Below are 26,976 nucleotides of genomic sequence, written 5' to 3' on the forward strand. Positions count from 1 at the left end.
AAACTAACACTGAATTACAGACATGCTCAAAAATATTGAGACATAAAACACAGGTGTGAATTGATCACTGTCCTGCAAAGTTAAAAATGTGTACTGTTGTGCCTTTAGATGTGATGGAACAGCATTAAATGCAGATCATACTTTAGAATGAGTTGAAAAGAGCTTCATTCAAATCAATAAAACATTTCAGTTGATTTATAAACAAATACGTGCAGGCAATCAATAAAGTGGCTCAAAGAAATCACACACAGAGTGACGGTTAAAATGGCTGGAAAAATATGCTTCAGTGTGAGGTGAACTGAGGGTGTGTGTGTGTGTGTGTGTGTGTGTCTGTCTGTGTGTGTGTGTGTGTGTGTGTTTGTTCAGCACTGCTTAAAGTTCCTACCTGGGTTTCCTTTGGTCTGGTGAATCTGTTGAGTCCAGGGTCAACGCTGGGTCTGCCGAGCACAGAGGGAAAATATGTCACTATTAACCAGACATTTCTAACAACCTGGCCTCGTAATAAAAATTTCTCAGCGCAAATTTCTACAGCTGTAAAATCAGATTTACCTAACGCAGCAATAGTGTAAATCCTGGATAGCTTAGATCAAAGTCGAATAGCTGCCCCGTTTTTATAGTTAGCAGATCCCGGGCCTAACAACAGACTGTTAAAAACCTTCTTATCAAGCGACCATCTATTCCACATTCTTAGCATGCAGACAGGGAGAAAGCATCAGCCTCAGCCATCATAAACATTTACAGCAAAAAAACACAAACTACTAGTTTGATGTAAAGCTGTCCTTACATAGTGACAGCTTTAGCAAATATGACAAAAAGTCACTTTTATAAGAGTTGCAGACTGCACCTTTAAATGAAGCGTTACACCCCTACAAGAAACCCTTTTTGCATTTTCACCTGACACCTTAGTCTTCTTTCATGTCTTAATGCTGTCCTGGATGGAATAAATGCTTCTAGGCTCTAGCTAATAATTTTTCAATACAAAAGGAAGACTGAGCATGGATAAAAATATCCACTCTGAAATGTCAGATCATGTGCACAATTGTTTTTATAGGCAGCAGGTTCAGGGTTGGAGGTGAGGATGATGTGTGTGAAAGATTGAGCTTGCTCGGAAGCCGCTGCGCATGAATTCTTGGAACGTACATATGGAACACGTAATTGAATGAGAAACGGTTTTTCATTGGACGTAGACAGTTTTCTGGCACTCCAACTGAAAGCAGAAAGACGGTAAAAGTTTCACTTCAGATTTGCCTACTTTCTGTTCGAGGCACTTTGGTTTTCAAGAGCACACTCGTCTTCTTCCAAAACATGTGATATCTCATGAAGCGTATGTCGTTCAACACTTTGCAAAGAGTATCAATCAGTTTTAATAAAGACTGGAAACAGTCCGTCTCCAGGGGGGCCTGAGAGATTAGGCGGCCCTGCTGTTGCTACTCTGACTCTTGAGTGTCACAATTCGGCTTCCAAGATGGACAAGAGAATCTGTCCAAGTTTGGGATATTTATTACCACCATACATCCACACACAGACAGTATTTCCTCCAACTTGACTTTTTGAAGGCAGTGAGGGATCAGTCAGCATCATTCTGATTCATACTGTGACTAAAACCAGCCAGAGTTGAATGCACACAAACAACACAAACAAAAAACGTTGATGTGCATGCCAGATGTGGGTAGAAATGACAAGTAATTTATAATCAAGTGAAAAAGCAGTGTCAATAAGCTTTTTGTTTTACATGTTGTAAATTGGCTTCAACAAGATCTCATTTTACTAAAACTCTCAGAAAGTTATAATTCTCCCCTACAAGAGCAAAAGAAAAAACAGTAGAGAACCGCTGTGACCTGGATTAAAACACTGATTGTATTTCACATTTCAAACCACATACTATTGTTGTAGTACTCAAGACCGGTCATTTTTATGGTCTTGATCTCGTCTCGGACTCAAAAGCATTTTTAATTGGCACGGACTCAGGATTTTCCGTCCAAGACCAGCACTGATTTCTGTTATACTTCAACTTAGTAAAACGATAAAAATCAGGGAAATATTGATGTGTACTTTAGTCAATCTACAAATAACAGAAAATACAAATGAAATAAAACATTAGATTCATATGTAGTGCTATAAGTTAGCACATCATATACAGTAAGAACACTTGACTGATCAATACAAATATTGAACACTGAACTTGTTGCTTTTTCTCTCCTTCCGATAATATATAATAAATAAAACAGACCCATTAATCACAGTGCTGTAAATTAGCACATAAAAAATAACGTAAAAAATAAAGTGCTGTAAGAACATCAAGTAATCACTTCTAGTAGTAGTAGTAGCCCCGCCCACATACTCTACCACTGAGAGTGGTCGACTGTCCACTACAATCATTTATACGCTGACTTGGTTCATTTGTCACTCATGGATGTATTCATTTTGACTCTGAACCCTGTTATCTTGTCCAGTGTGGATTGGCCACTCGGTCTAGTGTAGTGTCGGTAGGACCACTGTCCGTGCTAGCTGCTACATAGTTAGCATCGAGGTGGAAAAGCTCCACTTGAAGGCTGGAGGAGGAAGACATCCCTTGATCCACAAACTCTTTCTTGCACAATTTGCACACAACTGGTCATTAGATTTCTGGTGTGTTTTTTTTTTTTACTAAAATTAACACGTACAAAGTGTTCTCCTCAGGTTCTACTGTTGTAGCCGGTGCATCAATATTATGGGTATACCGGGAACGCGTGAATGAGAAAGGTTCCACACTGTTTGGGGTGCAAAAAAAAGAAACGATTAATAGCGTAAATTTTTTTAGTGCCATGGTTTTTAAAAATGATTTTTATGGCCTCGGTCTCGTCTTGGTCTTGACTTTGTCTCGTTGCATTCAGAAATAGGGCAAGTCTTGGTATTGGGAAACTGCAGTCTTGAGCACAACACTACCACATACCACAAACTCAAGGCCGAGGGGACAAATCCAGTCTTTTAGAGCATTCAATTCGGGCAAGTTAAAAATAACTGAGAAAACCAGTATTATTGTGTATATTACCAAATGATTCCATTGTAAATATCTCAACCCCCCAATACTAATACAATATTTGCTTATACCACAAGATTGCAGTGTTTTTTTTCTCCACAAACTGTTAAAAGAACTCTTCATTTTACCTAAATCCTGCAATTTTCCTTAAATATTCCACAAAATGTGTCACTTAGAATAAACTCCTATTTTATTGATTTATTTATTCCCCTTTCAAAAAGTGAGTAAGATTTTATGGCCGTCACCTTGAATTTCACAGTGCTGCTGGTGCTCCCAAATGTTAACTCTGTTCAGGCTGAGTAGAAACCTGCACTGGTTTTAAAAAAGGCTTCTTTTTTTCCCTGTTGGATTGACCCAAAATACAAAAAAGAAAGGTACTTTCCACAAAAAGTCCTTTTATACTCAATAGATTATAGGTGAAAAAATGGGCTTCGATGGGTTTATTTTCAAAAATCTAATACTTTTGGCTCTGTGTTGCTAAGACTGCTGTGACTGCTTAGTATTTTAAACCTATACGCTGTTTTAGTGGTTGGTTCAAGGCACAGGTTTACATAATGAGACTAAGGTGAATCGGGCACACACATTTAGACACTCAATGAAAAGCAGACTGTTGTGCATACAGGAGGTACACTCCTTTATTAGTTCCACATTTTCTTCCTGGAACCCAAAGATGCTCCTCCATGGCCAACCTACTATCACCTTCACATAAAAACAAAAGTCTGTATATTCTCACCGCCCAGGAAGTCTCATTTCAGCAACAGGTTGAGGAACTTTTGGAGCAAAAGAAACAAGAAAAAACATAAGTACTTACAACAGCTTCAAGCCAAGGTTTTACACAATAATATTCTGGCACGTAATGTCAGTCTTTCATTAGGTGGGTTTCTGTTTTGTCTCTTATGAAATGAGTTGCAGTCATAAATACATGTGAGAAGTGTCGGCCATGACAAAAATCAAGCTCTCTTCATTTGGACTTTGAGGTAACAGGATAATGTCATCTCTTTAACTTCCTGAGACCATGACTAACAAGCATGGCTTATTCTTCTTTCTGTTTCTAATTATGACAGAATCAAGTGCTTACTTTTAATAATCATTGGAGCTTCATGGCCTGCAGTCCCACCTGCATTAAAAACCACAGTTCCAAGACCTGGTAGTGACCCACAAGTATACCAATGCTTTGACCTCAAGTCATACTATCAAACTAACAAACATAAGTGTAAACACATTGAAAACCAAGCTAGAAGTTTAGACTCACAGACTCCATTTGATTAGAAAAAAAAAAGAAGAAAAAAAAAGAAAAAGAAACGTAAAACTTTAAGCTTTGCTTACAAAATAAAACTTTTGCCAAACAACAAATTCCTCCTGAGGGTAAAATAATCTCTCACAGATAACTGATCTGCGCTTTGCAGGGTTTTAGACCCTTGATGGATTTATTTTGCTGGCCAATAAAATATTTAAAGTTAGAAGACATCCATTTAGCAACCTATTAAATTATCATTTTGGCTGCAACCTTGTTTTTGCAAAAAAGTACTGGTAATCATCTGCATTGACCTGATTCAAAATCTGTCCTAGTGGGTTCAAGGACAAACTGTATTTTGCTCATTATTTGTAATCTGCAATTTAAATGATTTAACACAAATGTGGATTTAAAGCCATATCAATTAAAACTAAATGAGTATAGGTTTAGAGCTTCTTGTATTACTAATACAAACATCTGCTGCAACCCAAAGAGACATGAAACATAGGAAATTAAACATTAAACTACAGTACTGTGGTGGTCAGACTTGTAAATTGGACCAGATGTTACTTAGCATGTGGGAAAAAAAATTAAATCAACTTAGAATATTAAGATTTTTTTGGTTGATCCTTTAAAGGGGACATATCATGGTTTTAAATCCTTCCTTTTTACATATAAATCATGCAGTTGTGGTCTATATAAAGCAGAACTGCAATGCTTGGGTCTGAATTCCTCATGATTATAGCTCCACAGGCCCCTTTTCTACCCCTTTTCTGATGTGCTTCTGAGAGCAACTCGTTTTGGTGCTGTCTCTTTAAATGCAAATGAGACACTCCATACCACGCCCCCTCTTCAGGTGACACTCGGCTCAACTCCACCCTGCTCGGCCATTTTTGTAGTTTGATAGAAGAGATACGGCTATGTAGCGGCGCATAAACTTTTTATTCAGAGGTTATTTACAAAATGTCAACAACAGAAGACTTGTCCATCCAGCCTTACATGTTGGAGCCAGAGTCTGACCCGGCAGAGCGAGATGAAAATGAAGATGATGAACCTGCAGAACCCTAACAAGTGAACTAACACAAGCACCGAGCTAACGCTAGCGCCAAGCTAACGTCACAAAATGCATTTTAATACAGTCTTTTCAAAGACAAAAATGGCAAAATGAAATGACTAATGAAAACTTTAGACTTAAATTAAATCACGTAGGCCATATCATCAAGGATCTATAACGAGCACACAGCGCTAACATATGAAGACGGTGCAACTGCTAATGCTAACAAAACAATGACAGGGACGTCTTATCATCACACTTTTTTGTCACAGCTCAAAGGTGCTGACCCAAAAAGTGACTCAAGACAGAAGGCAAGGTGAGTGCAATTTATTGTCCAAACTCTTCAAAAAAATCCAGAAGCAGAGTAGGCCAGGTACAAAACAGGAACACAGTTCAGCGCGTCTAGAAGACTGACAATCTGGCGAAGACTGGCTGGAGCACAGGGCTTTTGTCAGCTGGATGAGGTAATTGAAGCCAGGTGTGCTCATCAGCAGCAACTCCAGGTAATCTCCGCCCACACCGGGAGAGGGGAGTGGACACACAGAAGGGCCATGACACTTTTTAGCGTTATTTACAGCTTACCGAAGTGCTCTGTTCGTCGTCTCCAAAGATAGAAGGAATTGACCCCTCAATCAGACAAAGTCTTTCGGCAAAGAGTTGATGTACTAATTTGGCAGTTCCGCTGCAAATACTGTGACGTTATTGTTCAAAAAACATAATAGAGAATAGAAAAATCGAAACAGATTGAAAAATATGAGCAAAACAGAATATAAAGATATCTACGGAGCACCTGAAGAGACTAATTTGATTTTTTCTGTACTTCTAAGCACTCTAAATATACAACAAAATGCATTTAAGGGCTAAAAAAGTGGATTCAGCATGATATGTCCCCTTTAAGTAACAGCAATGTACAATATACCCATCTCTGTTTTTCTCACATTCCTTCTGACCTTTTCTACATTTCTAGAAAACTTACTCTGAACAATTAATTATTATTTATCAGCAAGTACAAATTTATATAAAAACAATGAACCTTCCCTTAAGAGCAAAATTATAATTCACAAGAAGGTTTACTATGTCTATATGTGTCATCATTGGTTAACACTACAAACAGTATATGTAATGTCATTTTTATTAATATAGCATTATTTAAAAGAGCCCACTAGTGACTAAAGTGCTTTACACCCAGTCAAAAACACACAGCAAAAAAACAACTTCAAGAATAAAATTAAATAAAATGTATACACTACTGGGTATAAAAAAGCATCCTAAATAAATATGTTTTAATAAAGGGGTTAAGGAGGACAGGGCAAAGAAGGATAAGTGTGATCCACTGTATCAGGGTAGTAAAATGTGAAGAGAATATTATCAGTAAAATATCCCACTATGAGGATAAGAGTGAAGAGAGGGAGTGAGTGTGTGCTTATAAGTGAAACAGAGCAATCTGTTGGATGCAAACATCTAATATTCTAAGATATGACACAAGAAATGCTGTCCCAAAGCCCCTGACATGCCAGTGCATCCACAACACATGTTCCTGTAAGAGACGAGACGAGACCAGCCAGGCACTCTCCCCCCCAACTGTGCCCTAAGGGCGCTTTCACACCAGTTTAATCTCAGACTCGGTCCGAATGGGCGGAGAACAGCTGATAATTTTATCCAAACTGCCCCTGGTGCAGTTACATGAGCTAACCACTTGAGGGCCAGAAAACCAGAAATGAGAAGAAGAGGCTCTTATCTATGGGTCAAAGTGAGCGCTTAGAAGTGCTCAGAAACTTCTGTTCTCTCCGCTTGTTCTTTCACAACATTCAACAATAGCAGCAAAATGTTGTTGAGCTTTTGGTGGTTTTAAAGCCTTATTTTGCGCCGTCGCCGGTTCTCCTGACCACCCACAATGCCATGCCCTCTACGTCATCTGCGATACTTCCTGTTTTTAGAGAGTGTTTATGTTCACAGCGCACCTAATGGCTCTAGACTTTGATTGAAAACGCTCTGAGACCGGCAAAAACAATCGCTATAGAATTCACCTGTTTGATCAGGTCTAGACTTTGTTTGCATGTTCCCACCTCCTAGAGGAGGTGGACAATCAGAGCAAACAAGTCCTAGAGCATTTTAACCACTTTAGGGTCCATTGGTGTGAATGCACCCTTATAGGAGGCACATCTAGAATGAGGCAGGCTTCCCAAGACATACTGGAGGACCCATCCCAGGCTCCCAAATCTCTGTAGGAGCACGCATGAGGCCCCAAACGACTACACCAGCCACCGAACCTACCACGCCACCCATGAAGGCAGACCCACCCCCCTGGGGAACCCAGGCAGAGTAATAGTAGCTCAGCAACCCCACAACAACACATCAAAGCTGTAACAGATGAGCTGATTTTATTCAGCCCACAGAACTTCATTACAGAAAAAAAGAAGAGAGAAATGGCTCTGTTTGGAGTCAAGTACTCAAAGTACTTCGCTGTAGATTTTTCAGAGTCAGATAAAAACACTTAATTCTATTTCTTAGGGAGCTAAAGGCATTCTGCATCGCGGTCAGCTTGGACACAAAGACAGTTAAGAGTGTGCCTCATGTCTGAGACAATGCGCCTTGGTTACGGCACGTACTTTGAGGTTTGGCTGTGTTGTTGAGAAGAGGTCTGGCGGACAATATGAACTCTGCTGACTGTGCCTCTTAATCTAATTCCCATCTGAAAAATAAACAGATCCACTAATCTGATGCCAAGTTGAAAAGTCAAAAGTTAACGGAGAATTTAATAACTGGAAATAATCTGTACATTGCGGTCTTATCAACACAAAGTTTTAACCAGTTTGATGCTAAATGTGCGCTACAAAAGCCTTTTCGTTCTCTGAAAAGTCATTTGAATTAATAATTGTAATTGGACACTACAGGACTGAATGTCCTGTAGTGTCCAATTACAATTATTAATTAAATTAGGTGTGTCCTACCTGTACAGTGTTTGGCCAGGAATGACTTCCTGAAGCCTGTCGCATAGCGCACTGACCACAGTGAACCATCCCACAATGAGCATCAACTGAGCCATCCCTGTCCCTCCAATTAGTCCCTGACCTGTAAGCATCAAAGCATCAGAGCACACTCTCATACACACATCTGTTGCTGACTAATACCTTCATTAGTATCAGAGAGAATAGTTTTTCTGCTTTTTTCTTTTTCCCTCACAGTCACTGATAAGACCTAGAATCCAAAAGCTCATTTTGATTTTGACAAATATGGCTTTTACATACACAAAAAAGGCTGTCCTAATATCGTTCTTGTATTCTAGTTCTTTATACATTTATTTAAGTATTTACTGCAGAGAATAAATATGAAGTTACTTCACTAGCTTTAGTGAAGGAAACCATAGCAACAGTTCTATTATGTGCAATAGAAATTCCTCTTTTGATGGCTTTGTGTAATTAGACTTTTTACATTTTTTTTTTACTTTTGACACGTTTTAACAAAACAGGATCTTAACAAACAATAAAGCCCATTACATTCAAAATATATATATAATTCATTAAAATTATTCATGTCTGGTAAAAATGTGGTGTCCATATACTTGAGTAAACCCAAAGCAACAGCAGCGAGTGACCAAAAATGTTTACATCAAGCCGCGGTTGACAGGTGATACTCCTAACATACAGTATACAGTACTGTACCCGAGTGCATATCTGGTTTATGTTCTAAATTACAATTAGTTATGCACCGAATATTCGACCACCGAATATATTCGGCAGAATATTGCAAAAAAAAGCCACATTCGGCCTTCGGTTTAGTGAGTTAAAAGCAAGGCCAAATAATAGCGTGTGATGCAATGATGCAATCAAACAACGTGCAGTAATTTTGAGTCGGAAAAGTCTGTGTGCGTTGCTGCAGGAGGACAGCAGCAGGAGCAACAGCTCCTCTTTTTCACACACAAACACAGCCAGACTCTCTCCTTACCACTCTCCGTCGCCCGTCACCGCGTAAACCGTCCAAGTTCGTTGTTAGCGCTGTGAGCCACGAATCCGTAAACATCCCCATCGTTTTCTCCTTACACTACACCGGGTCTCGCTGCATAGGCTGGTGTAGCATTAGCACAGAGCTTTCATTAAAAAAACATTTCTAAAAATGTATTCTAGGCTATTTATGCACTATTTTAAAAAATAGTGAAAAACTTAACTGCATTCGATATTCAGTATTCGGCCAAGCGTTTATATTTAATTCGGCTTCGGCCTCAAATTGTCATTTCGGTGCATACCTAATTACAATTATTCGGTTATATATGAATTTCTCATTTAAAACTGAAGATGCGACTTGTACACCAGAAAGACATATCAGATTTTTCAGCCAGAGCAGCACCATCTAGCATGAAAAGAGAGCAGTAATGTTACAAAGTACGTTCCACTTTTAAATTGGTGTACATTTACAATACACGTAAGAACATACGAGCTTTTGGAGATGAAATATCTGGAAAATATGGTAAGATGAAGCCTGGTATGCATTTACCACGAAATAGAAAAGAAATAACACGAAATAACCTGCATGTCTTATGTTTGCTCCAAAAACTCTGCCAAAGTGACTTTCCAACACATTTCTGGTGTTTTCACTGAAAGTTGTGACAAAACAATGGAGAATATTTATTTTGAGGCTTACATGGAAAAACCCGAATCCGGCCAAAATTGAATGTCTCACGGAGTGTGGTGATATCGCGGGAAAAACCAGGAACAAACTAGTAAAAAATGGTGTCTAGCCAATCGCTGTCCTCCTTTTCTGGCGAAGAAACACAAGAAATCACAGCAAGAATGAAGTGAAAACACTTCTATGCATCCGTCGAAGGGACTCCACATCCCACAATGCAATGGGTGAAACTTCTCTGAAAATGTGTTTACAGTGGAGATCAAAACAAACTTTTGAGCTGCAGTTTCAAATCTTTTTCTTCAAGCAACTAATTTTGATTTATTGATCTATGATGCCTACACATTAAAAAATTATTGTTTCCAGCAGCATTAATTATCATAAAAATACTACTTTATTTTTTTTCTATAACAAAATAAAATTAGGACAAACTCCACCTACAAATACATGTGGGTTAATAGTGTTTAAGTGACAGTTGAAATCAACAGGTGGGTCTTACTCACCCTTTTGAAAGGGGGTTCAGTTAAAGAGGCAACCAAAACAACATTCTCCAGCAATGGGCTGGAATGCTATGATAACATCCACCTCCATTCCCTAAAGGGGCCTGATCCTGAAGGCCCTCACTGGGTCAGAGGACCTTGATGTGGATGAAAGCAAGGTACAGGGGCTCCGTTATGAATGTACAGAGTGGGGGGATGGTCGCTCTCTCTCTTTGGACACACATGTGGTATTTGAGTATGGTGGGGGATGCTGACGCTTCTCCTAAGGTTGTTTTGATACATTGGGGGATATTAGGAGGCTTCAGCTAAAGCGTCTGTCATTTAGGGGCCTCCGCTGTCAGATAACTGTCACGCCCCTTGCACAGTGGGGGACGATGAGGCGGGCAACCAGTCGGGAAATGGGGTAGGTTTTGGGACAAAGTGGAGCCCTGTTTCTACAGGGATAGTCACAGAGGCATGGGACTGATGGGGTGGTGTTGACAGATGAAGATGTCAGAGAACAGACACCCATTGAGAGTGGGACCTGTGCGGGGGGCTTAGTGGGGAACTCGGGGGCCCATCATCACCTCCACTTGCCGACCTAGAGCAGGTAGGATAAACTGGAGGGGAGGAATTGAGAATGGGGAACTGTCCAGTAGAATTCACACACATCTAATAACTATGGGTTTATTATTATTCTGGAGTGTGACCTGACCCAGGTGCTACCGTTTACAAAACCTACAATCAATTACTTCTCTATGCTAAAAATACTTCACAGTCTGTATATGTCTGCCTTGCTATTGGACAGGGAGAAGACCAGAACAAACCTCACTGGTTTCCCGTTTGAAGGGCATGACATTTCTGGCTTGGTCCCCTTTGCTTGGCCCCCGAGATATTCGAGGCAGAAATGTGAGCGTGATAAGAATCAGTGCACGAAGGTCATGCCAGGTACTCAGAGAACAAACATTTTCTCCCTTCAATGGCACGGTTTCGGTATCTGGTGATAAAAATTTCCACTACAGCAATAGTATTTCTTTTTATCTTTGTATCTTTAATCTGATTACCTTAGTGCAGGGGACTTATTGAAACCATTTGATGATTATTATGCTTTTGTTGCACGAGAATATTTCCGGAGGATAAATGAAATAAGTCTTTGGCCCGATGCAAACAAAGTACATTGAAGACACACTTCTAGTTAAAATGCATTTCCTATACATTGGAAACAAAAAACAATGCATTGAGCTGCTCTTTCCTCTCAGGACCTGACCCAGTAACTTGGGGTATTTTTGGATTCATTTTCTTCCCTATCATCACAACCAAAAACTTGAACTGTGGTTTTCTGATAAATGAGAAAAATGTCTGCCTCTGCGCCACCAAAGAGGTTAATCATAGGATTTCCTGTGCTTGATTCCTAATGCATCTAAGGCTGCACTAATTGTATTTCTGCACTTTGGATTGTTTTGATTTTTTTGCTGCATACTACACCTCCCACATGAAGCCACTTTGACAGTGATCCCACTTGAGTGGAGAATCGAGGTGTTTTTCACTCCTGGTAGCCTATGAAGACTAACACCACAGACAGACAGAGAGAGATGGATGAATTGACTATTGTTTGGTGTGTAGGTGGGACACACGTCCAAGGACAAAGTAACCAGAGACAGACCCAATCCACATCACCACCAGGAAGCTGAGCCAGAGTAACTTTAGTCACGTTCAAATAAATTCTTTCCTGTCCAAATTGACACCCTTCCGTTACCATGGTGTGGCTTTGGTTTAGTTTACAGTAATTTGGAGTCTGGGTGGCACAGGAATGCAGCAGGGACACAGGCTTATAGTGCACATAAGATTACTATCATAGTCTAATTATGAGGTGTGATCCCAACTCTTAAACATATAGAAAAGAGAAGCTCGTTGGAACCATTAAACGTTAGGGTTTATGTGTTATCAAACGTTGTCAACTGACTATTTTCCTTGTCGACTGCACTGATTTTTCCTTAGATTTTTTTTCTCTAAAATAATAATATTCAAAAAAAAAACATTGCCTTCATAGATTGACAAGTAATCTATTTGTGATGAATGCAGTTTATTCTAATACCCTAAAATAAAACTTGCAGCCCTTGGCGAGGTATCGATCATTTCCTGTTTACGCTCTACCGCTGCTTGCAGCGCTCTACTACTGTGTTCAGCTAACTCAAATCAAACTTGTTGTCATTGATATTATAGCCTTGAAAACACTTGTTTTAATTTTTTACCGTACAGTTAAACGTACGAAGGTTAAGTAAAAAGCAATCTCGCCTCTTATAGGCAGTGTAATCTCCTTTAAACTTATTTTTGTCCTTAGCTTAGCTTAGCTTAGCTTAAATTTAGCACCTATGGCTTCTCTCTCCTCCCCTCCGCTCTCCTGCCCGGTGTGTCAGATGTTTAGTTACTCCTCGTCCTCCTTTAGGGACAATGGTAGTTGCATCTAGTGTAGCATACTGTTAGATATGGAGGCGAGGATCAACAATCTGGAGAAGCGGTTCCGCACCCCTGATACCGAAACCGAAGCTAGCAAGCAGGACCTAGCCAGTGCGGACCATGCTAGCTCTAGCTTAGCTTCCCCCCCGGCCAGCAATGACTGGGTTACTGTCTTTGGTAAGCATAGTCGAAGGTCAAAAAGCCGCTCGGGACACCACCATGTTCAAGTCTCAAACAGGTTCTCCCCCCTCCGTGAGGACAACACACTCACCGGGGAACAAACTCTGATAATTGGCGACTCCATAGTGAGAAACGTGAAGCTAGCGAAGTCAGCGGGCATTGTGAGGTGCATCCCAGGGGCCAGAGCGGGCGACACAGAATCAAATCTAAAGTTGCTGGCAAAGAGTAACCGTAAGTTTGATAGGATAGTCCTCCATGTCGGCACTAATGACTCCCGACGTCGTCAGTCGGAAGCAACCAAAGTGAACATTGAATCAGTTTGTGCTTATGATAAAACAATGTCGGACTCCGTAATTTTTTCTGGTCCCTTACCAAATCTGACCAGTGATGACATGTATAGCCGCATGTCATCATTTAACCGCTGGCTATCGAGGTGGTGTCCAGAAAACGAGGTGGGCTTCATTGATAATTGAAGATCCTTCTGGGGAAAACGGAACCTGATAGGAAGAGATGCAATCCACCCTACTTTGGAGGGAGCATCTCTACTATCAGAAAACATGGCACAGTCACTGTTATGACATCTCATGAATGAGACCATGTTACAGAGGTGGAGTCCTCCACGCCCCTCTGCGCTTGCCTTAGGACAGTTTCCCTCCCATTGCTATTATGATAGCTGTGTTCATCGCCATGACAACTGTTGTGATGGTGATGAATATTATTTTATGGAGACGGTGTCTGTCCCCCGACCCAACACAGTCTGTTGCTCAGTCTGCACCATTTGAAGATGATCTACTGACCATCATCTAGCAGGTCTGAGCAGCGTTGTGTCACCACACTCTCATATGTGAACATTGTGCCGAGAAAATTACGCATCTGATCAGCTGCTTCTGGCCTGACATCAACACGACATGAGAGGTTGATGGTCAAAATATGGAGAGAAAGACACAGAAGCTCTCTGGAGCTGCGTTTGAAGCGACATCCATGGAGGTCCGCGCACAGTGACCCTCTGGCTCTGCACCACAGCGGACACACGTACCGGTGTCATGGTCTGAGTTTACCTCCGTACTGAGATTATAAACCTAACCCTAACCTTATCCAATCAACAAATAAAACACGTGTCTGTTCACTTTGAAAAGAAAAATAAACAAAAGTAAATAATTTTTTTTTAGCAAAAATTCATTTTTCGGCAGTGCGCATGTGCGCACATATATGCTCATATACAATCTCAGTATGATGTGAACTCAGATCATGACACCGGACTCCATACAGGCTTCAAGCATCCAGCTGTTCTCTCCCTCGCACACACTTTACTCACACTTTATTTTCAATGTTTTAGCTCCCCTTGTGAGCTCCGCCTACTATACATATTCATTAGTGGGAAACACGCTAAATGGGTTGAGTGCGCATTGTGATGTGCAGCAGCCATGCACTCCTGATTCCCTTGGGTTTGTACGGCTTATTAGCGAGTGGAGTGACATTTGTACCGTATATATGTTTTAATACCCCTAAACATTTAGTGAATCCACCCCACTGTGACTCCAGATGGAGAGAGAATGCTTGTGCAGCTATCCAAAGGTTAGAAATGCATCATAAATAGTAGTGGTGGGACGTTACAATGAGTTCACCATAAAATACAATGTGAAATTTTTGAGAAGAAAATTACAGATGGAAAAACAACCATGCTTTTATTTGACATAACTCTGGACACACTAACATACTTACTCTGGGTATAACCTTTTCAACTCAATAAGAATATAGAAAATATAAAAACAAATACCATAACAATCTGGCATGTAATAGATTGTGTGGATTTTTTTTTTTAATCTGACCCCCATTTGCAATACGAACAATAACTCATCCCACATTTAACAATTAGGACATGTTTAAAGTAAATCATTCAGGTAATATCAAACAAAGAGTCACAACATTTGAGGTGTCAATGAGTAAATCCTGGGTTATTGTTCTTTCTCTTTCCTTTTTTGTTAATATTTAAATTGATAAAGTTCATAAGAAGGTTTTTTGATTTCGTGATATTGATATTTGTTCTTGAGTTTCAGTTTATGAGGATAGTTTTTTTTAATATATGTATGTAAAGAGACTGATACAAGTAGGAATGTTGTTTAGGTATATTTATATATTTTGGTCAAATCTGCTGAAGTGTTTTTTTTTTTTGTTTATTTGACAAGGACAATATACAATAACGTTACAGTAAGAACATTTTTGTAGATGTTGTACTGTATTCAATAATTTTAATGTTGGAAGAGGAATATGTTTCTTTAGCTTCAGCTAAACCAAATCCTATTTAATGCATCTGCTCCTGATAAAGAAAGTAAAAACATCAACAACCATCTCTGCCTAATCCAAAACATCCACCAACATATTGTTATTAACTACATAATTGCATAAGAAGGAAGGATGTTTCCCACTCACACCAGCAGACTCTGCTGAGTTTCATTTCTAACAGGTAAGATCTAATAAACCTCTCCCTGTACACGAGGAAGACAGACACATGGAGTTCATAAACGTCATAATGCGCTCTGTGCAAAGAGGGAATGTAATCCCTGCAGCACCTAAAAATGAAAAACACACACTGACATTATGTGCAAACATAACCACACGTCTCTCCTCAACTTAGTGTCCCCCTGTTTCTCATCTTTGACTAACTTTTCCTCTTTCATTTACTCATAACACAACCACAACTGTTTTCATCTTAAAAACCTGGATTCATGTTAGAGACGTGGGAAGTATTTTCATCCCCCATCAATACAAGAAGCAGGACATGTTGAGACAGAAGCAGCACAATGGTCTTCATTTTTCTACACACGGTTAAAAGTGGGTCAGATCCAACGTTTGTCATCACAGGTGATTTATGAAACGCTGTGTGATTGTTTTAATCACACGTATTAGTCAATATGATGACTATAAACCACTGTAATATTAATAGAAACAGGTTGAGGGATTTTCACAACTAGTCAAACACATTGCAATAAACATAAACAATGAACAGCACATTCCAGTAAGTTCATTTTGTTTTGGTTTTTGAAACAATGTTAAGGTTTCATTTATTCACACAACTTTTTACAGGAAATTTAATTTGAAATTTACTTTAATCTCCTCATATGTTTCGAATGCCAACTGTCAGTCTTCCCGAGAGGGGTCTGCTGATTGCTTTGATGTGTCCTTATGAGTTGGATTGGGACAACGCAACTATATAGGGACAGAAAAAAAAAACACAAACGCTGGATCAAAGAAGCCATCGAAATCAGGAGGCAGAGCTTCAATATGAACAAGGATGAACAAACATTTTTACTCTCCCACACCTGGGACTCTCTTCTCCAGAGACCATCGGGTGACAGAGGGTGTGGCCAGCCTGAGAGAACTGTCAAATTGGCCACGCCCAGAAAAAAGGACACATCAAAGCAATCAGCAGATGCCTCTTAGGAAGACTGACAGTTGTCAGTCAAAAACTGTTGAGATCAAAGTTAATTTCTGAGTAAATTTCCTGAATAAATGAAACCTTGACATACTAAACGAACAGCCCACTAACAGGAGGTAGATCAGCTTGTCACGTTTGGTGTATTTTTGTGCCGACTGTATTCTTTAATAGGTTTAGATACATATGCATATGCCACTGCGCAAAATAGGTGTTTGATTCTTCTTTTAATTTCTGAACCGTAACTACAACTAGATAGAACTTTTTAATCAGGGCCAGGGTTAGGAAAACAACAATTACTGCACAAAAAAAAATGAGGAAACCATATTGGCACACACAAACCAATATATAAAATAATATATGTAGCTGTGTTTCCATTACAGTTTTTCCAAAAATAAAAGCGATATTTCTTAAGTTTGGACAATGTATAATTGCGCTTTGAATGTGTTCCTATTGAAGGTTGTTTTGGAGCCTCGTAACTCTCGTAAAACATCATCCAGTGAGATTTTGCTGCAGGAATATGGACGCTCAAAACCTCCATATAACAATCTAGCATTCTTTCGTTGTGTGCTCTCTAATATGGCAGTCATTTTTTTTTCTCGGTCTAAGAAAAGTATCGGTCTCCTCCTTTGTCTACACGTACCGCACCACGTTTTTTGGAGAGAAGTGATCATGTGACCAGGTACGTCATGTCATGTGGTGTGTAATTGTGGAAAAAGTGTTTCCATTGCGCTTTTGCAATACATATTCAACCTCCTTAAAAAAGGGTAAAAGCTTTTCAGCAATATTTTAGTGTTTTTTGAAATTCAGGTGCTTCCATTAGTTTTTATTGAGCTATTTAGGTTTTGCACATTTCCAAAGGTAATGGAAACACAGCTTGTAACAAATGAACAAAATTAACGTGTGTTCAGCAAAGTGATCAGCAGATGCCTCTGAAGAAGGCTGGCAGTTGACAGTTGAAACATGTCAGGAGATCAAAGTAAACTGTCTGAATAAATGGAACCATAACATATTATAGTTTCACAGTTATTCATGAGACTGGGCTGTAGTGGCCCCGGCAGATATTCCTTGTACCGGTAATTGTTTAGGAAAGTTTCAGGCAACAGTGTAAACGGTAAAAGCAGATATTAAATTAAAAAAAAAAGAGAATGACTGTACATCATCCATCTCAAAGACATCAATACATCAGCTGAGTCTCGCAGCCATAACACAGTTGTGTATTACTGAGAAGATTAAAGCACTCTGACATGAGGTCTATAAAATACTACAAAGCTAAAGGCCAAGTGGAGGCCAACTAAGCTTTAGTCAAACTGTTTCCAGGAGCTGCATCAGTCCAGAATATTACTTCAACAATACAATCTAAACCATGAGTCTCCTTAATGTGGATGTTGATGATGTGTGCGACACAAACCACTAATGCCTTAAGTCATAATGAGAAACTACACTAAAGCCTGCTGTTAATGATACAATAGTATGTTACCATATGTAGCTGCACCAGCTGTGACTATTAACCAAAGCATTGTCATAAATCTGTAAAAGAACAAGACAAAAAGCGGAAAACATCTTTATGAGCGTCGGTTTCTTTTCATTGAACGAAGGATTAAATAAACTCCAAGTGTAAGAATGAGTCATATTATCTTCTCCACATTTGAAAGTATATCCAAAAGTGTAAAGGTTGAGATTACTAATGGTTATAGTTGGGTGCACAGCAGTTAACAATGACACAATGACTTAGCACACAGAGAGACTGTCTGTGTGGATATTAAAGTGGAGTGTTGTTCTTGTGACGACAGCGCTGAAAAGAATGAACAGTGGGATCCAAACACATGTGGAAACTTGCTGTTTAACTTCAATCTCCTTCAGCGTCCTTTTTATATAAGCTTGAAGTCTGATGCTCCACTGAGATCCAGGTGGATAGACAGAGCAAGACAGCAGCATTAAATCAGCTGTCAAGAAACGCAGGTGCATGTGAGTGTGAAAAGTTCATATGTGCCACCCCCGATTCTACAGAAATCTCGATTTCGATGTATACATTCACGCATTGGCATTTCATTTTTCTGCTCTAACTTGTAGCAACACAAACATGCTGCTCAAAAGTTAATTTTATCGTTCACTGTAAATCCTCTCTAATTGACATTGTCATAAAAGTTTTGCACATTGCATTGTGGAACATGGAGTTTTGTAATTTAATTTAATATAGTTTTATCTTTTTTTTTTACGTGTTTTTATTGTCACTTTGGGGTTTTTGTCTGTAATGTTTGTTTAATTTGGTGGTCGTTTAATGTTTTTTCCGTAATTGTCTTTTTGTCTACCATATATTTGTAACCGTTTGATTCCATTTTTCTGGTATTTTTGTTGTCATTTTGCATAGTTTTCTTCCATTTTATGTGTTTTTGATGTTGTTTTTTATATATTTTCGGACATTTTTATTTACTTTGAGAGTAAATTTGTCGTTTTGTCTATTTCGTTAAACTTCTGTGTTTTTCTGTAACTTCGTATGCTTTTTAAGGTATTTTGTGAACTTTTTTTATCCTTTTATCCGTAGTTTTGTATGTTTTTGTTATTTTTGTGCACAATGCAATCCACGAAACCTTACCGACAATATCAATAAACCAAGTGTTTACAGTGCAAATCAAAACAAACTTTCGAGCTGCAATTTCAACCTTTTACATTCGATCATTGATTTATTGATATTTATCTATATAAAGCCTACACTGTCTTATCCTACTTTTGAAAAATGATCATATGTTATCAATCAATCCTTTCATGAGTGCTTAAAACCATGTTTTTGACTGGAGGCAAAGGGGACAGCACATGTGTTGGCAAGGCAAACACAAACATGGGCCAGAAAGCACACACCACTGAATCTATTTTTAAGGTTCGCAAGAAAACACTTGACCCAGTCATGAAGATGATTCATGATACTTCTATTCTCTACAAGCCTACAGCAAAACCTCATTAAACACCACATGGCTTTGGACAAGTTTGCCTTTATGCACAAGGTTCGCGTTATTGACAACATGTGAATCATTTGCATTTTGGAGACAGTCTTTTGTGACACAGGGTGGAAGCCAAAGCCTGGCTCTGCTGCTCCATCCAGGATCTGGCTCTGTTTACCTAGTCCAGATGCTCTTCCCATAGTTCTACCTTCCTCTACAGACTTGCAGAGTCTGGACCACTATTTCAAGCAACTGGCCAGAACTGGGAGGATCATGTCTGGATGGGCTGGGTTGAGGAACGCAGATGGTTCCTAATTGGGAGGCAAGGAAGTGGTTTCATCACAACAAAGGTGGTTCTCAATTTACCAGAGGTGTCAAGAAATGTATTGAAATTTTACTCAAGTAAAAGTACAAGTAAGTCATACATAAAATACTCAAGTACAGGTAGAAGTTACTAGTTACTTTCACCCCCCACATTTATTTTTGGTAATACTGTAAATCATGCCACTATTCCTTTGCATACAGTAAAAATCTCATGTATAAACTTAAAAAGGAAGAGACCAAATCTTGTACAACTGGAACTTAATTTAATTTCCACAAAGCCATCTGTATAAAATAATATGTTTGTCAAAATGTAAAAAAAAAAAATGTGTGCTCAAAGCGGCAGGAAAAACTATACAGTATAAGTGTAAAATAACAAATAATATTAGATTTACCCGGACCCTAAAATGTCATTCTCGCTTAGAGCTACACATATTCTCTCCTCAGGGCCACATTTCACACTTTTCATGCACAGCTGAGAAAGGAAATCAGACCTTGCTGTCCACGCCACAGAGGACAGAGACTTCATGGAAAAACAAGCTTAGGCATAACGCATAGAAGGTCTACACCCCCACCCCACCCCCTCTTTGCACTATGGAAAAGCACTCCAAAGCCCTCGGGGTAATAGCTTCCATGTGCAGAGCCTCAATACTCCAAACAAAACTTTAATAGCATCACGGTGAAAGATTCATGTTTTTCCAAAACGTGTCATCTTTTCTTTTTAAATGACACTGTGGCTTGTCTGCGGGATGCACCGTCAATGACTGCTAAGCTTCAAATGTGAGGATAGTTTAGATCTGAGATCTACTGCCCATCATCGCTGTAAAACACTTCAAATATAGACATGTATATGAATCTGTAGCCCTTCTTTTTATGTCATATAATTGTTATATTATTTAATCAGAAAATGTACATCTCTACTAAAGAAACTTGATTAATCACAATTAATCGTGTTTTTATCATTGACAATTATGAATCGATTCTTAAAATTTCCAAAATATGTATTATTACATTTTTTAAATTGTTAGAAAAATCAGATGATTCCTGCAAATTTGGATGTTTAAATTACACAATACAATATTGAAGGTGCTGTGAGGTGTTACTCAAAAAAGAAGTCAATTAATGCTGTTAAATGGAAGACCAATAATCTGCAATAGGTAAATACTGATATGGATTTTTTAGGGCCGATACCAATTTTTTTTCCATCACCCTTCATCAATGACCGATACGGACTGCCAATTTTCTTGAGCCGATATTTGGAGCCGATACTACTTTTGCTGGGAATCAACTAAAGTACATCATATTCTGACCAAAATGACGGCCCTCCATAGTTTATGTGTCATGGTATAAAAACGTTCTAATAAGTCATTTTAATGTGTTTTTTTTTTTTTTTTTAAGTGCACATATTCTGTTTATTGGTAATACAATAAACACATTTTGTGTTATATACATTTGCATCTTATCTGTGTCCAGTATGAGATTCATGGATCTCGTTTGAATATCCGCAAACAAAAAATGTGATTTAGATGTACAATCTTTACATGTGCACGTTCCCGGGGTCCTGAACATAGGAGCGGACCTGCTGTCTAGGGGCGCGCCGGTGTACGGGGAATGGAGGTTACACCCACTGGTGGTGCAACAGTTGTGGGCCCGCTATGGAAGGGCCAAGGTGAATCTGTTCGCCGCGGAGAAAAACTCGCAGTGCGCGTTGTTTTTCTCCCCTCGGCGTAGTTCCCAGTGGAACCTACGTTTACTTGACTATTACGGACTTGCCTATTTCCTTGTTACTCATATTGGGTGGGTAGATAGATAGATAGATAGATAGATAGATAGATAGATAGATAGATAGATAGATAGATAGATAGATAGATAGATAGATAGATAGATAGATAGATAGATAGAGTAATGTTTTATTATGTAAATACTTTTATTTATAATAATGCCTTTTTTGTGTCATGATCACCTCAAATTCCTGGGTTAGAGAGTCAGTTGAAAACAAATATTTTAGGTCATTAAATGTGTTGGTACTGCCATAGACGTGCGGGGTATCCCGGGGTAATGAATACTAAAAATCTGGTTGGCATAATAACTGCACAATAACACTAGCGTGTTGAGAGGATAAATAACAAGAGGGTCAAATGGTCAGTCCAGAGATCTATTAGCATCAAACAGTGTGTAAAAGCCAACATGCATGCTTTCATTTTCTTTTTTGATTTTTTTTTTTTTTTCCTGGAGACTTGACCCCAACACCAACACCCCATTCCGATTTTTGCTTTCTTCACATCATCACATTAACATTTAGATAAAGAGAAATCCACAACATGTTGTCACAGTTGGCATTTTGTTTTTCTGGCTTTTATGAAACTGCATCTGATTTGAACACAGTTATACTTCAACAGATACAAAGTCTTTAATTGTGACAGATTTGATGGGTTTGGAAAAACATCCAAATCAAACAAAAACACATACTGGCTTTGATAATACAAGCCCTGTTTTTCCATCCAGCCTATTGTTTTTGGCCACAGGCTGTTGCTGTAGCTGATGTCAGTCTTACCAATGACAGATACATTGAATAAGAAACCCATTCATGAATATTATTGGACAAACCTCGACAGTTGAGATAGTTCATAAACTGATACATCAAGAGTTCACCAAGGATATACAACTCAAACTCATTAAAAGGCATTACACCCCTCACAGCACTGTTTTGTGCAAACACAGCAGGCCTGTTGATTGATAGCTCTTATGTCAAAATGGATGATTCATTAACCAAAAATAAGAAAACAATGAACAATTCAATTTTTTTAAAATGTAGAGGGACCCTCAAGCTGCAATTGGGTGAAAGGGCTGCAATACTCTGGAGACCAACACAAATTGAATATAGACGATACAAAATTGAAATCCTCCAAATGACGTTTCCTTTCCCTGAGGTCACAATGATGCAGCTCTTTGGGTTGAGCACCTCCAGGCTCCCATAGTTTTTTCCTTATCCCTCGACCTGCCTAATCTCATGCCAGGTGTGAAAAGAAAGTAATGTACACTGCATGAAAACCGAAACCAACCGTTTTTTTTTTTTTTTTTTTTTATAAAACGGCAATTGCAAATCAGTTGTTTGAAAAAGCATGGTGTGACTTCGTATCAACAATAGGGACTCGGATTGTCCATGATAATGGAAAACGGACGGAAAATGCTGAACTGATGCTGTTCTGAAATGAAAAAGCAATTCGAACTGGTTTAGTTGTTTGTTTTGGTTTTTTTTTAATGTTCTTACTTTATTTAAAATCAGGCCCCAATTTAAAATACCTCACTTGCATGTTTTGGGATAATATTATGCATTTACATGCCTTTTTTCCCAGGAAAATGTGGGACTGGAAGTCTAGAAAGTGAAGCAAACAGATGAATATGTCAAATTTCACTCATTTATTTGTTTAAAATCTTGCACTACATAATTGCAAAATTTCATGCAAAACGTGAGGATTTTTTCCAATGAAAGTAAAATGTAAATTTCTCTGTGTTAGGGGCTAAAGCCTCACTTACATGTTTTGGGAATGCATTGCCATGGTATTTTTCCTGTAAAAAAGGTGGCTGAGTGTCTACAAAGTGTAGCAAACGGACATAACAAATTTTTCGCAGCATGTCTCGAATGATTTTTGCATAACCCTCTTCTGAAAGTCATCTAAAGCATAAATATAATATTAATAACAGTAGATGACCTTCTCACCCTATTTAGCATGTTTATTACAATTTTGGGAAGTTTAAAATTATCTAATTAGGGAAAGACAATGAAATGGAAATGGGTAAACTAACGAGAAAATGCGTTAAATCTGAAATGAGGAAATTTTGAAATAGAAAATCTGAGGTGCTAAAGGAGTAAACCACTTTTTGAGGTAAAGTCAGAAGGAAAGCACTTTACTGATAAAGACAGCAGCAGGAGAAACTTATTTCATCACATCTAGAAAAGCCACACACCAGTTTAATAGCTTTCTGTTGCTATGTGCTGCATAGCAGAACAAAAACCTAGCACCACCAGCTAGCTCTAAAGCCGTTAACGCTAGCATCTCCATTTTCACATACTGTCCCAAACAGACAGAAGCTGAGTGTCTGCTTGGTTTATGTTTGGTAGACTTTTGCCAGAAACTGGAAGGAATTTCACTCCACCTCAATCCCAAAAGCAATACAGGCAGATAGTCAAGACTCAATCACAGGCAGGTCAGTACGTACACCTCGGACTGACAACCGGCTCGTTGACTGCTGTGGAGAGTGATTCCTTTCTCCACTCTCATCAACAGCTGCAAGTGTTTTTGACACATTCAAATACTTGAAAAGGTGTTGAGGAGAGAAGAAGTCGACCTTTTGGTTCAACTCAGCTTCTAAATCATACTCAGGATCCAGAAACTTTTATAAGATGGTGAGCTTGACAAGTAGTGAAGCACGAGCACGACATGTATCACACTAATTTTTTTTATTCCACCTTTATTCTGGCATCATCCAGATTGATCTGTTGCTTTTCCCAGAAGGCATTGGGCAAGAAACAGTAGCCATCGTAGACACAAGTCCATGCTCCCAATACAGATAAATAGCAGATATAACTGTTTTTGGAGGAAGAACACCTATATTTATACCACAAAAACATAATAGAGCTATTATATCTCCATATCAATATCATCCATTTATAAATGGTAAAATGGTAAATGGACTTGATTTTATATAGCGCTTTATCACCACACTGAAGCAGTCTCAAAGCGCTTTACATATCAGCTCATTCACACACCAGTGGGACAGAACTGCCATGCAAGGCGCTAGTCGACCACTGGGAGCAACTTAGGGTTCAGTGTCTTGCCCAAGGACACTTCGACACATAGTCAGGTACTGGGATCGAACCCTCAACCTCTCAATCAGAAGACAACCCACTACCACCTGAGCCACAGTCAAATACAGTGGTGTTATAAAGTGTTTGCCCCCTTCCTGATCTCCTGCATTTTTGCATGTTTTCCACACTTAAATGTTTTAGATCATCAAAAAAACTTAACATTCGCCAAAGATAACACAAGTTAACACAAAAATGCAGTTTTTAAATTAAGGGTTTTATTAAAGAGGAAGAAAAAAATCCAAAGCTACAGTACATGGCCCTCAACTGTGGTTAATCACACCTGAGTTCAATTTCTGTAGCCACACCCAGGCCTGATTATCTTTATCCTACCTGTCAAAGTGAGTAGACCAAACAATCCTCAAAAGCTATAGACATCATGTTGAGATCCAAAGACATTTAGGAACAATAAGAAAAAAAGTAGTGGAAATCTATCAGGGGCGGACTCACTAAAACCTGAAATAAAAGGGGGTAAACCAGTTGCGTCCCTAAATCCTTTGGTGATGCAATTTGCTCACCTGATGCAAGGAATTCACTAAGATTGCAGCAATGATTAGTGCACATGCAGAAGTGGTTTGTAGTGCAGCAAGATAATAAAGTGCAGCTCTACAACAACAAAAACAGCATGTTCTTCCTACATGGTACCATCTTTAATAAGTGTGATCCCCGGAGGAGAAGCAGCCTCCGGCCACGGAGAATGCGGATCTCCGCTGTGTCCCCCCATCCACAGTGGGGACACGTAACAGGAAAGGTTCATCCCTCATTCATCCCAAATATATTAATCCCTCCCCTGCCCCGTCTCCTCACAAATATCTCTGCTGTCATCACTGCGAAAAAAGCTTTGACAGTTAAAGTCCAGTTTGATGCAATTGCATTGCATCCCCTGCATTAATTTATGTGAATGTCCTCCTCCCATTTTTTTGCTCCCTTTGTGAGCTCCGCCTACTATACATATTCATTAGAGGGAAACACGCTAAATGAATTGAGGGCGCATTGCAATGTGAAGCAACAGCGCACTCCTGATTCCTTAGAATTAGTACGGCTTATTAGCGCATGGAGTGACGTTTGCACACATTTTAATACCCCTAAAACTTTAGAGAATCTGCCCCTCAGTCTGGAAAAGGTTATAAAGCCATTTCTAGAGCTTTGGGAGTCCAGCAAACCACAGTGAGAGCCATTATCCACAAATGATGAAAACACGGAACAGTGGTGACAAAAATGACCCCAAGAGGTCACAAAAAAACCCCACAACAACATCTAAAGAACTGCAGGCATCACTTGCCTCAGTTAAGGTCAGTGGTCATGACTCCACCATAAGTAAGAGATTGGGCCACTGCTAAGCAAAAATAATATTAAGGCTCGTCTAATTTTTGCTAGAAAACATCTTGATGATCCCCAAGACTTTTGGGAAAATATTCTGTGACTGATGAGACAGAAGTTTCACTTTTTTGGAAGGTCTGTGTCCCATTAAAAAAAGTAAAAGTAGCATCGTATTTCAGAAAAAGAACATCATACCAACAGTAAAATGTGGTGGTAGTGTGATGGTCTGGGGCTGCTTGCTGCTTCAGGACATGGAAGACTTGCTGTGATTAATGGAAGCATGAATTCTGCTGTCTACCAAAAAATCCTGAAGGAGAATGTCCGGCCATCTGTTCGTGACCTCAAGCTGAAGCCAACTTGGGTTTTACAGCAGGACAATGATCCAAAACACACCAGCAAGTCCACCCTCTGAATGGATGAAGGAAAAACAAAATGGAGTGGGCCTAGTCAAGTCCTGACCTCATTCCTATTGAGATGCTGTGGCATGACCTTAAAAATGTGGTTCATGCTCGAAAACCCTCCAATGTGGCTGAATTACAACAAGATGAGTCGGCCAAAATTCCTCCACAGCATTGCAATAAACGCATTGCAAGTTATTGCAAAAGCTTGATTGCAGTAGACCCAACCAGTTATTAGGTTTAGGGGGCAAACACTTATTCACCTGGGGCCATGTAGCTTTGGATTTTTGTCTTCCTCATTAATAAAACCCTTCTATTAAAAACTGCATTTTGTGTTTACTTGTGTTATATTTGACTAATGTTTGAATTAGTTTGATGATCTGAAACATTTAAGTGTGGAAAACATGCAATAAAAAGTAAGAGATCAAGAGGGAGCAAACACGTTTTCACATCACTGGATATACATAGAACCCCTCTCACCAACCTAATTGTAGGTCACATTATGCATGGAAATAGCACATTAACCCTACTCATAATATGAATATGTAACCCTGGTTTACAAAAGCCTTATTAGATAAAGCCTGAGACGTGCTGACATGGTGACGTATCGATCATTTCCTGTTTACACTCTACCGCTGCTTGCAGCGCTCTACTA

The 26,976-nt window shown here is 39.1% G+C and overlaps 1 protein-coding gene across 4 annotated transcripts in view; it reads right to left on the reverse strand.

Annotated features, from left to right (window-relative positions):
* znf469 (zinc finger protein 469) overlaps nt 1–26,976 on the reverse strand; it is a 335,089-nt gene that overhangs the window by 247,269 nt on the left and 60,844 nt on the right. For 2 of the 4 annotated variants that reach the window (XR_003674351.1, XM_028451156.1), the window contains exon 3: nt 386–437. The gene's annotated coding sequence lies outside the window, so the exon portion shown is untranslated. Of the gene's footprint in view, nt 1–385; nt 438–894; nt 1,008–8,258; nt 8,380–26,976 lie in introns of those variants that run through there. The other 2 variants (XM_028451157.1, XM_028451158.1) reach the window with 2 other exon arrangements.

This window comes from Gouania willdenowi, chromosome 6 (assembly GCF_900634775.1).
Source record: "Gouania willdenowi chromosome 6, fGouWil2.1, whole genome shotgun sequence".
NCBI classification, from domain to species: domain Eukaryota; kingdom Metazoa; phylum Chordata; class Actinopteri; order Blenniiformes; family Gobiesocidae; genus Gouania; species Gouania willdenowi.